General features: G+C 44.0%; 1 non-coding gene across 1 annotated transcript; it reads left to right on the forward strand.

Moving 5' to 3' along the window:
• The first annotated feature begins 12281 nt into the window (after nt 1–12281).
• LOC118995077 (U6atac minor spliceosomal RNA) lies at nt 12282–12408 on the forward strand. The gene has a single exon (XR_005068197.1). It is a non-coding gene; the product is annotated as a U6atac minor spliceosomal RNA (small nuclear RNA).
• The last annotated feature ends 674 nt before the right edge of the window (nt 12409–13082 follow it).

A 13082-nucleotide genomic window follows, 5' to 3' on the forward strand; every position in this document is an offset into this window, starting at 1 on the left:
GCAAAGGTCCACATTTTCAAAGTAGAGAATGTTAGATGGTGAATTTTAGAATGTAAAAGAATAAGATTATAGATTCAAAGTAATTTTAAGAAATAATTATCGAAGAATGATTTATGGGCAATGTAAGGAGACAGTGACCCTTAGTGCTGTGGTTTATCACAGTGTGGTGCAGTCTCTTAAGGTGTCAGTTCTTCCTTGGCTTCTGAGCCTTCATGGGTTCTTCTTAGCCAAGGACATTCCTCCCCAGTCTTTGCAAGGTGTCTGGCATTTTAATTTATTTTTTGTTGTTCTTTAGCTCTCAGCCTCCAAGCTGCCTGTCCAGAGAGAGGTGTGATTTCAGATCTAGGGTGCAAAGTCACATGCTGTTTGTATTCTAATGGGCTCTTCATCCTGCTCCATAGAGAGTAGGGTTTCTCATTGCTATGAAATTGGGGGATTTTTCTTCACATCATAGGTGCTTATTAGCAATTGTTATCTTTATTTAGTGCATGACAGTAACTTCCACCTTAACCCTCCCTAATGACAACCTAAAAGGCCTACATACAATGTGCCAAATGTCCCCTTGGGGGCAAAGGCAACCTTAGGTTGAAAACCACTGATTTTTTTTTGAAAATTTTATTTATTTATTTTTAGAGAGAGGGGAAGGGAGGGAGAAAGAGAGGGATAGAAACAGGAATGTGTGGTTGCCTCTCACATGGACCCCACTGGGGAAGTGGCCCTGACTGGAAATCAACTGGCAACCCTTGGGTTCCCAGCCTGTGCTCAGTGCACTGAGGTAGACCAGCCAGGGCGAAAGCCACTGACCTTGAAGCTTTGATCATCTTTGGAACCTGAGTGATCTGGCCTTGATACGTAGTATTTTTACTATTATTCCATGCAAATTATTTTCTAATTCCAATTAGAAAATTCCAATTTTCTTTATTTTGGGGTGGTTATTTAGAAGTGTATTTCATAATTTGTAAATATAAGTATTTTCTAGTTATCTGTTGTTACTGATTTCTTGATTAATGGCAGTGAGAGCAAGAAATACACACACACACACACACACACGCAAATTTTAGTCCTTTGCAATTGGTTGGACCTTGCTTTATATCACTATATGGTCAGTGTTTAAAAAAGTTTTGAGGGTGCTTGGAGACCATCTGTAATTTGCAGTTCTGGGGTGCAGTGAAGTACTTATGCACAATGAATGCAATTTGCTTCTCATGTTATTTTAAAAATATTTTTACTTTTTTTGTGTGAGCTTTATTGGTTCTGAAACAGAACCTGCATGAATCTGCATGCAGGGAGGTTTTTTGAATCACCTATTAAGGTATATTTTTCCATGTAGCTCTGTTTTATATAATTTCGAGTTTGTATTTTTAAGTGAATCAAAATTTGGAACTAACTGCTACATTAAACTTTCTGAAATGAAGTACTCCTCTTTCTGTGTAGTAGTGCTTTTTGTCTTCAAGTCTACTAGGTCATTATATAATTTTCATTTGGTTAATGTTTATATAGCATATATTCCTGATGTGGATCCTGGCCGGCAGCATCTGTGTGTGTCGTGGCTGCTGGTGAACAAACACACACGGACAACAGACGTCCTGTGGAGAAAAAGGGATGGCATGGCCACTCTCTGAGAGAGAGAGAGGGCCAGAGGGCCAGAGGCCTGTGTCTGGAGAAGATTTTATTGCTTCTCTGGGTACATTACATGGAGGGTAGTCCTCATTTACTATGCACAGGTTCGCTGCAGGGGAGTACCCTTTTTCAGATAACAAAGGAAAGAATGCTTTAATTACTTCAAAGAGAAGGATGTTGCAGACCAAGTGGAAAAGTGGTTGAACCGGTCGCACTCCATACTTGGGAAGTTTAGCACAGATTTTAGGAAGTTACAGCAAGCACTTTCTATCTCAATTAAGGATGATGGAGTTTTAGCAAAAGAGAGTCTCATAGCAGTCTAGGTACAATGCAGGCCTGACTCCTCATGGGGAAAACCTGTCCATGGGCGTGGTCCTACATGCCACTTGCTCCCCACGGGTTTTCCACGTGAGTGCTGAGCTACATTTCTGTTTTTATTTTATTTTATTTTATTTATTTATCTTTAGAGGGGAAGGGAAGGAGAGAAATATCAATGTATGGTTGCCTCTTGTGAGTCCCCTGCTGGGAACTGGCCTGCAACCCAGGCATGTGCCCTTACTGGGAATCGAACTGCGATCATCTGGTTCACAGGCCTGCGCTCAATCCACTGAGCTACACCAGCCAGGGCTGAGCTACATTTCCACACATGAAGAACAGTTCCCTACATTTTCCCAATTCTTTTTTTCCCCATTCTTTCACTTTAGATCTTTCGCATAGTTCAGATAGCTCTCAGTGTTTTATATTAGTTATTAGTGGCTATTAAAACCAATCAAAGAATTGATTTTGGCAGAGGATATAATGTAGGGGGACAATGTTTTTCCTATTCAGTTGTTCCAATACCTTTTATTTTATTTTATTTTTTTTTTAAGATTTTTTTACCCATTTATCTTTAGAGAGGAAGGGAAGGACAGAAGGAGAGAAACATCAATGTATGGCTGCCTCTCATGAGTCCCCTGCCGGGAACCGGCCCGCAACCCAGGCATGTGCCCTGACCGGGAATCAAACCGCAATTGTGTGTTTCGCAGGCCCGCGCTCAATCCACTGAGCCACACCAGCCAGGGCTCCAATACCTTTTATTATATTACAAATACTTTCCCACAGATCTAAGGAGAGATCTTTGTCATAGAAAATTTCCATCTGAGTTTGCATTTGTTATTGAACTTTGTGTTTTGTCCAATTAATTTGTCTATTCAAAGGCCATTACCCCACTGTTTAGATTAGTGTAGATTTATAACACAATACATAGTTATGTTTGGTCGGGCTAGGTTGTATTTATTAATTTGGTTTTCCAGAAATATCTTTTCATTCCTCATTTTAACTAGTGTACTGAACATGAGTTTTACTTTTAAAACGTTGATATTTTAAACTGTATCACAATAAATTTATAAGCAACTTTGGGAAATTGACATCCGTATGATTTTTATCAAAGAACACGATGTTACTTTCCAGTTGTTCAAGTGTCTTTCATTGGGCATCATTTTACATTTTTTTCACACAGATCATGCATATTCTTGCTGAGGTTAATGTTAGGCATTGTATCTGTTTTGTTGATATATATATATTTCTCTGTGTTATTTCCTCACTGTAATAAATTCTGTTGTTTGTAATCATTACATTGCTTTTCATGATTCATCAAGGTAAATAAGCTATAGCACAATAATACAATTGTATTGCTTTAGTTATGTAAAAGTGGACAACGTTTGAAAGAAAATATGAAGAAATGAGGTAATGTGAGGAGTTAGAAAAAATTTTGTTGGTGTTCATTAATGATGAAATAAAAGAGGAACAGGACTTTGATTTTTTAAAAAGATTTTATTTATTTATCTTTAGAGGGGAAAGGAAGGAGAGAAGGAGAGAAATATCAATGTATGGTTGCCTCTCCTGAGCCCCCTGCTGGGAACTGGCCTACAACCCAGGCATGTGTCCTGAGAATCAAACTGCGATTGTGTGGTTTGCAGGCCTGCGCTCGATCCACTGGGCTACACCAGCCAGGGTAGGATTTTGATTTTTAAGTGAGTCAGGGTTTGGAGCCCTGGTCTTGTAGCAAGTAGAAGTGTCTTGTAAGTGAAATGGCGCCCCCTGTAGGTTATCTGAGGAACTCACTGTGTGGCAAACGTGCACATTTTTGATAAGGGAGATTTTAGAGGGTGAATTTTGGAATGTATAAAGCAAGAGTATTTACTTCTAGTGACCTGACAGGACAGTTATTAAGGAGTGACGTGTGAGCAATGTCAAGAAAGCTGTTATCCTCAGCTGCCTGCAGCACTTCGCCACCGTGACTCAGTCTCCCCAGGTGTGCGATCTCTTGCTCCCGCTGCGCTTGGGCAGGTGTCCGAGCAGCCTGGACGCTTCCACCGCATCTCGGCCACATGCCGGGACAGTGAGCTCCACGAAGGCACGTGTGTCCCTCTCACCAGTGTGTGTCCTGTATTACGCACGAGATGCCCGACCCTGGGGCTTACACCAGCAAATGCGTCTTCACAGGCACTTGCCTAGTGAACGGGTCAGCCTCCCTGCGGTCCTGACCATCCCGATGGTCCAGCTGGTCTCAGAGCCTTTCTCAGACCCAGCCTGTCCCCCCACGGCCCGCCCATCCCCTCTCTTCCCTCCCAGCGGCCGCAGGACAGGGATGCGCCAGCTGAGGAGCCTGCCTGGGCAGAGGAGTGTCAGCAGGATCCTGCGGGAGCGAAGGTCTCGTGAAGGAGAGCAGAGGGGGCCTCGGGTGATTGTGAGTCCCAGAGAGTCGAGGACTTTGGTAGGAGGAGTGACCAGAACGCTGCCTGGTGAGGGATGGGAGGGGGGTCGCGGGGAGAGGTCAGCACCCAGTCCCAGTGCTGACTTGAAGCCACAGCTTCCTCCCCCTGATGGGGCTTCTTCTTGCAATTCCCGGACCCAGGACTGAAGTGACAGGACCCACAGCTTTCTCTGAGAAGCCCCTGTTGTCACACCCACAGCACACAGGCGATGGGACTGGACCCATCACACTCACAGGCAGAGATATTTCCTGAGGTCATGGACCCATGGCCTCTGTGTACCTCTCGATCACAGGGCTGGTGTGGCAGAGTCTGTACTCTTGGTGGGGGGCTGTCTTCAGGCTTCCAGGACTCAGAGCTGAATTGACAGGACCCCCTGCTCTCTCAGATCAGACCCCCTCCCCACAGGCACCAGGCTCAAAGGTGAAGGGTCAGAACACGTACATTTCACAGAGAGGGACCTTTCTCAACCTTCATAGGACACAGCTGTGCAGTAACAGGACACTCCTGTCTCTTGTGTGGTCCTCTCCACACTCAAGTGGCCCAGGCCTGAGGTCACAGACCTCTTAGACCCCCAGGTCTTAGGTGGGGTCCTTCTCCTTGCTTATAAGACCCAAAGGTGACCTGACACGACCTCTTATGTTCTCTGGTGAGGACCCAGAGCTCATGTCATGAGGCTCCATCCTCTCTTAGGTAATAGCAGTCCCAGCAGTCAGAGGACCCAGGGCTGACTCGGCAGGACATCTGGTCTCTGGGGGTGGGGCCCTTTTTCACACTGTGCTGTACATGGTCATCTCCTGTGCATCTTTATTTAGAATAGCATCTGAGTTGAAGCCAGCAGGAGATGCTCTTTTTGTTGCCACCTTGTGGACATCTTGGGAATAGCACCCTTTTCGTAGCATCTGCTCCTATCACTTTGCAAAGGTCACTTTGGAGCCCCATGGCACCTCACACTATCATGGCCTCAGTACATTTTGTGTGTCCACGTTTCCATTCTATGTTTGATGCTCTTCTGCATGTGGGGTTCCTGCCTCTGTCATGTGAGTGAAGTTCTCATGCCTATGCATGTCTCAAATTTAGTTGTTTTCATATGGTAATCTGTGCCATACCTTTTGGGTTATCAGACCAGCTGCAAAATTCTTGAGGTTAGAGAAAGGGTTGTTTCTCCACCAAACAATCAGATATTTAATAGGAGGTGAATGTGGGGAGTACATGTTTGTAACCACTTACTTAAGTAAGATTTAATAATTTAACTGAAGTAAGTTATTCTCAAAACTGAATGACTATCTCAATGGAATATGCAGCAATGTACTAATTTAGCTTGCTGATATAGAACTTCTATGTAAAGTTTCATGGGCAGTAATGAAGAGAGCCAACATTTTGCACTTGGCACATTGACTTTAAACTAGCTGTTAGGAAAAGGAAGCCTTGGAAATTACTGAGGATTGTCCTCTCATTTATTCCTGAGAGATGTAGTTGCCAAAACTGGGTTTAGGAAGAGCTTCAGCACAGCTTCAGACAGTAACACTCCTAGCAAGAGCTTGTTGACCCTCTTCAAGACACTCTTTGTGTCTTGAAGTTTTTGGAAGTTAAAAAACCTCATCACAAGTAGCGAACGTGTGTGTGGCCCTTTTCCCACTGAAGATGCGTGAACATAAGCAACATTTTTGGCCCCTTTGGCTTTGTCAATTCAAGAAAGGTACAAGCGCAACTGCAAGGCAACAAAAGGTTTGTGGTGTGCATGTATGGAGACGTTGCTGTAAGTGATGCAATGTGTCAGAAGTGGATTGTGAAGTTTCATGCTGGAGATTTCTTGTGTACAGTTGGCGCACGAGTCAGTAGACCAGGTGCAGTGGAGAGCCACGGAGGGGAGATGTTCATTGAGGACAGACCACATTATGGTACGCAGGAGACGGGCTATACACTCAAAGGATCGAAATTGAGTATCAGGAATTATTTGCACCAGCATGGCATTCATGGTGGGTTCCACAGCAGTTAAGTGGGGTGCTGGGGGACCCCTTTTGACTGCATTTCCAGAAGTGGTTGTCGACTGAAACCTAAGGAAAACATTCTGCTTCGAAGACAAATATGAGGGGGGATGAACTGTTGATATGGTAGAATAATGTGGAGTGGGAGAGTTGAGGGAAAGAAAGGAACCACCACCAGCAGCCCCTGCAAAGGGTGGTCTTCATCCAAAGGAGGCGATGTTGTGTATGTGGTGGGTTCCCGAGGGTGTTCTGCAGTGGGCGCTCCTTGCAGAAACCCAGCGGGTTACTCCCATCAGAGCAACTGAAAGCTGCCTGTGGGAAAGCGTTCAGAATTTGTCAGCAGAAGATGCAGAAGGTGCAAGGCCATTGTGTTCAGTCTTTCCAAACTTGTCTTAATGCAGAGCAATTTCCATTCCCTGGAAGACTGCAGAAGGCACCTGGAAGAGCTCTCTGCTCCGGAAGAGAACAATGTTGTGGGATTGATGGAATGGTGAAGTTGCCTGAAAAGCTGCAGAGGGCAGTGGAACAAAGTGGTGACTATGTTGTCCAGTCACATTGCTGGGGGAGAGTGAAAAGCGTGCCTGTCATGGCACCTGTTGGTAAAAGGTGAACTAACCTTTCTGTCAACCTAGTAGTTCGATGTCGGTCTCTTCTGCCATCTCGTGGCGATTTTCAGGAATGACACCTCAGTTCAGGTCAGCAGGAAAAGTGGTTGATTCCAGTGGAATATCAATGGCTTTTGATGGCAGTGGTATTTACAAATCCATTAGAAAACGCCTAAATATCAGCACTGTCCAGTTACCTTATGACTGGCTTTTAGATTAAAGGCAAAGGGAGCAATGAATGCATTTTATGTGACATTTCTTGGAGCTCGATTTGTGGTGTACCAGCAGCAGGCTTTGACAAGTTGCAGGCATGCTTGAAAACCTTTTGTAATTTGATTGGTCTCTTGCAGGTTCCTTAAACAATGAGAAAAGTAAAGTTTATTCAGTATTCTCTACCATGGTGTAAAATATAAAATAAAATACATAAATAAAATAGAAGTGTCATTGTTTTATGTATGTGGCTTAGGAACATGTCTTGGAGCTCTTTTTCTGTCTAGATGTCCTCGACTATTTCAGTTTCCTCATATGGGTGAAAAAACTGGTACATTTCCAGTTTCTGTTCCTAACATGTGTTTCTGGGTGAAAATTTCTTTCTCCAGTTTTGATATGTAGTGTGTTCAGCATATTTCAGTTAAAGTTATGTTGTATATCAAAGGGTGGTTCACTTTGGAGATTATTTAGGTATCTGTTTCATGAATACCAAACAACAGAACTTTCTGGTCACCCACTTTCAGTGAATTCTAGCTTCAGTGCTATGAGAGCAAAAACACACTGTGTATGATTTCAGTGGTGCAATGCTGGTTGAAGGCTGCTTTAACACCAGGTTGGCCAAAAAGTCACTTTGGTCCCTCACCACCCCCATCATGTGAGTGGTTCAGTCTCCCATCATGTGGACTCTGGTCCACATATCTGTCTTCAACTTTATTTGAAATCCTTTGGTTAAACTGTATCATGACAGATGTCCTATCAGCATGCATTAAAAAAAAACTCATCAGAACTGTTGAGTGTGTGGCCATTTTCATATTGAAGAAGGATGAATAGAAGTAATATTTTCAGTATATTACACTGTGGCATATCAAGAGGGTTAAATGCCAGTTCAATGGAATACCAGATTTATGCCATGTAGGAGAAGGTGGTGTGATGGCTTGAACATGTCAGAAGTGGTTTGCGAAGTTTCTCATTGGAGATTTCTGGTGTGAGGGTTCCCCACATGTTGGATGAACAAGTCAAAGTCGATAGCCATCCAGTCCAGACATTCATTAAGGAGAGACCAGATTATGCCACGAGGGAGACAGGGGACATACTAAAAAAACCCTAAGCAAGCATCGAAAATCATTTCCACCAGTATGGTTACATTAATTGCTTTGGTGTTTCAGTTCGCAGAAGTTAAGGGGGGAGGAGGAGGGATTTCTGCCTGACCACATTGCCACATCAAATTGTCTGCTCAGATGTGAGGAAAATGTTGCGTTTCCAAGACATTGTGGACAGGAGGATGAATCGTTGATATTTGACACTAATGTGGAACCGGAGAGATGGTGGGAACATGAAGGGAACCACCAGCAGCCACTCTGAAGTGTGGTCTGCACCCAAAGGAGGCGATGCTGTGGACATGATGGGATCACTAGGGAGTCCTGTACTAGGAGCTCCTTGCCGTATATCAGGTGGTTGCTTCCAAAGTGCTGCTCCCCATTGGACCAGTGGAACTCACTGCCCCAGGGAGAGAGTCCTGAATTTGTCAGCAGAAGACATGTATGGAAAAGGCGAGAGACCAGTTTCTCTTTGGTGACCAGGGGAACACGGTTCCAGCCTGGCGGGGCAGTCCTGATACATCCACAGTACACATAAGACGTTGTATCCTCAGACTGCCAGGTATTTCAGCAGCCTTTCCTAAATATTCTTAGTGGATTTCTGGTCTGTGGAAGACTGCAAAAGGCACCTGGAAGAGTTCTGTGATCCAAAGATAACAATGTTGTGGGCAGATGGAACGGTGAAGTGGGCCGAATGATAGCAGAGGACAATAGAAGTAAGTGATGAAACCGCGGACCACTCACATTGTTTGAGGACAGTGAAAAAGTGTGCCTGTTGTTACATCTTACTGGAAAACCCGAAGGAATCTTGTGGCCAAGCCCATTGTACAGTATGTGTTCCAAGTGGTGGTCTTTGCTGCCATCTCGTGGCCATTTTGGGGAATGACATGTTAGTCTAGGTAGGCAGGAGAAGTGGTTGATTCCAGTGAAATATCAATGACTTGTTAGTAGTGGTATTTACAAGTGCATGTGGAAAACATTTAAATGTCAGGACTACACGGTAACCTTGTGACTAGTCTCCAGAGTAACATCCAAGAGAGGAATAAGCATGTTTTATGGAACGTTTCTTTGAAGTGGCTTTGTAGCATAATACAGGTAGGTGTTTACAAGTGCCAAGTGTGCTTGAAAGTCGCTTGTAATTTGCTTTGTCTGTTGCATCTTCCTAAAAAAAAATGTGGACGTAAAATTTATATATGATGCTGCTACAAGAGATACAAAAAAAGCAAAGTAAAATACCAGCGCCATCGTTGTATGTACGTACCCTTTGAGAGATATCTGCAGGTTCCTTTCTTCCCTTTCCCTGGACTTCATCCACTATTTTAGGTTCCTGGTACAGGAGCAAAACATGTGCACTTCCAGCTTCTGTTTCTAAGCTGTGCATTCAAGGGTGAAGATTTCTTTCTAAGTTTTGTTACAGAGCATCTTTACCATCACTCAGGTCCAGTTATTTTGTAATTCCAATGGCAGTTTATTTCAACGATTCTATAGAAATGTTTCAGAAGTCCCAAACAACAGAACTTTCTAGTCATCCATTCTCAGTGAATGCTGCTTCAGTGCTATGAGGGCAAACACATTTTGTATAGGATTTTGAGGCTGCGATGCTGGTTGAACCTTGCTTTAAATGGGGCTGGTAAAAATGTCAGTTCAGCCCCCCACCCTCTCCCACCACCATACCCCACCCCATCACCTGGCTCTGGTCTCACATACTTGCCTTTACATCATTCTAAACCATTTTGTTAGAATCCATTGTGACAGCTGTCATACCAGCTTGCATTAAAGAAATCTCATCACAACTGGAGAATGTGTGTGTGGCCATTTTCACACTGAAGGTGGAAGAACATAAGCAACGTTTTCAGCCCCTCAGACTTTGTCATTTCAGGAAAGGTACAAGTGCAAGTGTAAGGCAAAGAAAGATTTTTTGGGTATGTTTGGAGACATTGCTGTGAGTGATGGAATGTGTCACAAGTGTATTTTCCAGTTTCATTCCAGAGATTTCTGGCATACAGTTGCCCCACGGGTCCGACAGACCAGTTGCAGTGGAGAGCCATCCAGGGCAGATGTTTACTGAAGACAGACCATGGTATGGCTCACTGGAGACAGGCAACATACTCAACGTATCCTAACCAAGCATTGAAAATAATTAGCACCAGCACAGTTAGGTTAGTCACTCATGTTTGGGTTCTACAAAAGTTAGGCGAGTATAAGGAGGGGGCCCATCTTGACCACATACCCACCTGTGGTTCTCTACTGAAATGCAAGGAAAACATTTTGTTTCCAGAATAAACTGTGAGGGATGATGAATGGTTGGTGTGTTAGAATAATGTGGAATGGGAGAGACTGAGGGTCAGCAAAGGAACCAACAGCAGGCCCCTCCAAAGGGTGGTCTTCATCCGAGAGAGGTGATGTTGCCCTTGTGGTGGTTCTGGAGGGGGTCCTGCAGAAGGAGTTCCTTGTAGAAAGCCAGCAGGTTCCTTGCAACAAGCAATGCTCCTGGTCAGACCAACTGAAAGTACTGCCTGAGGGAATGAGTGTGGAATTTGTCAGCAGAAGACATTTGTAAGCTTCATGGTAAGGTGAGAATGCATGTTTCTCTTTGGTGACCAGTGAAAAAAGGTCCCAGCCTGGCTGGGCAGTCCTGATTCACCCACAGTGCTCACCAGACCTTGCACCTTCACATGGCCAATTCCTTTGGTCTGTCTGAATTTCTCTTATTGGAGAGAAATTTGCATTCCCTGGAAGATTGCAGAAGCCACCTGGAAGAGCACTCTGCTCCAAAAGATAACAAAGTCGTGGGACCATGGAATGGTGAAATTACCTGAAAGGTGGCAGAAGGCAGTGGAACAAAACAGTCACGACCTTGTGCAGTCACTGTGTTTGAGGGAAAATGAAAAGTGTGCCTGTCATTGCATCTCACAGTAAAAAGTGAAGGAACCTTTCAGCCAAGCCATTTGTGGGAGGTGCTTTCCAAATGTCGGTCTCTGCTGTCGTCTTGTGGTCATTTTGGGGGATGACACCTTAGTGCAGGTCAGCAGGAAAAGTGGTTGATTGTAGTAGAACATCAGTGGTTTTTGATGGTAGTGGTATTTACAAGTGCATTCCAAAGCGTCTGCACTGTCCAGTTACCTTGTGAGTGGTGTGCAGGTTAAGGGCAAAGGGAGCGATGAACGTGTGTTATGTGACATTTTTTGGTACTGGCTTTGTAGCATAATAGAGTGAGGTTTTCACAAGTTCTAAGTGTGTTTGAAAATTGTTTGTAATTTGGTTTGTCTGTTGCAGCTTCCTTAAACAAGGGTAAAGTAAAATTTATTCAAAATCCTCCATCCAGAAATAGAATAAAATAAAATAAAAGAGAATAAAATAAAATAACATCACTGTCATTCCATGTCCGTGCCCTTCTGGGCATGTCCAGAGGCACATTCACTCTAGTGTGTCTTGGCTTCATTGACTCCCTTTGGTTCCTCAAATGGGTGCAGCTCTTGTACAATTCGAGGTTTTGTGACTAACGCATGTGTTCAAATGTACAGGTTTTATTCTCAACTTTAGGTATGTAGTATATTTAGCATCATTCAGTTCAAATTATTTTGTGACTCGCATGGTGGTTCATTTTGGAAGGTCTGTAGGAGTCTATTTCAGAAGTACCAAGGGAGAGAACTTTCCAGCCACCCATTTCCAGTGATTCTATCTTAAGTGCTGCATGAGCAAAAAACATACTGTAAATGATGCGATTCTGGTTGAAGCTTTGTTTATACCAGGTTGGCCAAAAGTCAGTTTAGCTCCCAACATCTCACTGCCCCCTCCCATTCTGTGACTTTGGTTCGCTAACTCGTCTAACTTTACTGAAAAGCATTGGGTCAGACTGTACCGTGACAGATGTCATACAAACGTGCATTGAAAGAAAAAACTCATCGAAACCACTGTGGTTTGGGGGCCATTTTCACACTGAAGATTGATGAACATAGGAACACTTTGGGCACATTAGGCTTTCTCATTTCAAGAAAGGTGAACACAGTGTTGTACGGAAGGAGAGAAGGTTAGCACTCCCCTTGACAAGGATGGAAGAGGCCCTTGGGCCTAACAACACGCATACAGTTAAGGCATTGCCACCTACTTCGTGGCATCTAAACCACTGTTTTTAAGGACACATGGACAATAATTAAGGTGGGGGGCGGAAATGGGAGGGAGGTGGGGAGCACTGGGGGGGCAGGGCAGGGAATATAAAACAGAAAACTGTACTTGAATAAGAATTAAATAAATTAAAATTAAAAAAGAAAGGTGAACACACAACTGGAATGCCAAAATAAAGATTCATAGTGTGGTTGTAGGTGATGAAATATGTCAGACGTGGTTTGTGAAGTTTCATGCCCAAGATTTCTCCCACAAATATGCCCCACGGGTCTGGCAGGGCATTTGCAGTTCAGAGCCATCGAGTCCAGATGTTCACTGAGGACAGACCACGCTATTCCATGCGGGAGACAGGTGACATACTCAAAGTATCAAAGTTGAGTGTCGAGAATCGTTTGCATCTGCATGATTACGTGAATTGCTTTGATGTTTGGGTTCCACAGAAGTTAGGCAGGAGGGTGGATCTTTCTTGACCTCATTACCACATGTGGTTCTTCTCTATGGAAATATATGGAAACCATTCTGCTGGCAAGCAAATTGTGAGGTGGTATGAACTGTTGAAATTGGAGAATAATGTGAATCGAGAGAGACTGTGGGCAAATGAAGGAACCACCAGCAGCATTTCCTCCACAGGGTGGTCTTCATCCCAAGGAGGTGATGTTGCCTCTGTGGTGATACCAGAGGGCG

Source organism: Sturnira hondurensis, unplaced genomic scaffold, assembly GCF_014824575.4.
Source record: "Sturnira hondurensis isolate 20B ecotype Veracruz unplaced genomic scaffold, ASM1482457v3 Scaffold0009733, whole genome shotgun sequence".
In the NCBI taxonomy this organism is placed as follows: domain Eukaryota; kingdom Metazoa; phylum Chordata; class Mammalia; order Chiroptera; family Phyllostomidae; genus Sturnira; species Sturnira hondurensis.